The sequence below is a fragment of the Eucyclogobius newberryi genome, unplaced genomic scaffold, assembly GCF_026437365.1.
Source record: "Eucyclogobius newberryi isolate DKJ021-1_F unplaced genomic scaffold, fEucNew1.0.hap1 SCAF_19, whole genome shotgun sequence".
Taxonomy (NCBI): Eukaryota; Metazoa; Chordata; class Actinopteri; order Gobiiformes; family Gobiidae; genus Eucyclogobius; species Eucyclogobius newberryi.
The window spans coordinates 4,318,580-4,320,017 of record NW_027315823.1 but is presented as its reverse complement, the minus strand read 5'-3'; the positions used below and the strand labels follow the sequence as shown (position 1 = coordinate 4,320,017).

Sequence of the window (1,438 nt, the reverse complement as noted above, 5' to 3'; positions counted from 1 at the left end):
TCATGTGCAATACTGTCACACTCATGTGCAATACTGTTATACTCATGTGCAATACTGTCATAATCATGTGCAATACTCATGTGCAATACTGTAATAATCAAGTGCAATACTGTCATACTCACATGCAATACTTGTCATACTCACGTGCAATACTGTCACACTCATATGCAATACTGTCATAATCATGTGGAATACTGCTATCCTCGTGGTGCAATAGTTTTATACTAAGTGAAATAAACCAGGCTCTAACATTCAATTTATATTTTTCATATTCAATTTCATATTTATTTTTGCATCGCCTAAAATCACAACAGCGGTTGTTCTCGGAAAGTGACAGTGAAAAACGAACATCACTCCTCTGTAAACGTTATATTCTGTAAATTCCAGTTTCTTCGTTAGAACCACATTGTGTTCCACTGAAACTTTTGCTTCTATTCTGGAATTCAAAATGTTTTTGTTTAAAAAATGTAAAAAATTGTGATTATTTTTTTTAAAACACTATAAATGTTGTCAAAAGGACGAGGTCCCACCGAGATTTGAACTCGGATCGCTGGATTCAAAGTCCAGAGTGCTAACCATTACACCATGGGACCAGATACGTCCGTAACGTACGAATCACACTATAAGATCGCGCCGTCATGTTCCGCGCTGTGTCCTGCAGAATGTCTTTAGAACGCGTTTACTTCATGACATGCGTTTATATCTTTACATTTCTCAGACGAAACGCGTTAGAATTGATCTGCGGTCGGAGAACTAGCTTCGCCTCTGACGTCGCCTCACGCAAAGCGTTAAACCTGCAACATGATTCTTTTAACCGCTTTAAACGCTAAAAACACCGACAAACTAAACCAACGCCGCGTTCATGAAGTGAAATGCGCCTCTCACTTGTACTCGCGGTGTAATCAAATAAAACTGTGGTAAACTGTGGTTGTGAAACGTAAATAAACAACGTTAGCCGCTGCGCTAGCCACGATCCGTATTTGACGCGACGTGACGTAACCTTTCAATACAAAAGCTGGAACTTCAAAATAAAACTTCAGAAATGTTGTATCTTGTTGTATTCCGCTCTGAAAGTCTCAGTTTACAGTCTGTCGCTCCTTCAACTGCAGCTTTACTTCCATTATATTTACTAAAAGACACTATTTAAAATGTGCAGTTTGTCTGGAGCTTGTGAAAAGTATAATCAGAGTAAATCAGAGTCAGATTCACAAAAACACAATCGTTTAGAGTCCAAAGGTTCAGCTCATTTTGCCTTTTGAGGACGAATCTGCCGTAACGAGGACGAGAGAGTTCATGAAACACTGAAGGTCATTCATCATCAAACACTGAAGGTCATTCATCATGAAACACTGAAGGTCATTCATCATGAAACACTGAAGGTCATTCATCATGAAACACTGAAGGTCATTCATCATGAAACACTGAAGGTCATTCATCA

At 38.7% G+C, this 1,438-nt stretch overlaps 1 non-coding gene across 1 annotated transcript; it reads right to left on the bottom strand.

Moving 5' to 3' along the window:
* Positions 1–521: 521 nt before the first annotated feature.
* trnaq-uug (transfer RNA glutamine (anticodon UUG)) lies at positions 522–593 on the bottom strand. Its single transcript has one exon. It is a non-coding gene; the product is annotated as a tRNA-Gln (tRNA).
* Positions 594–1,438: the final 845 nt, after the last annotated feature.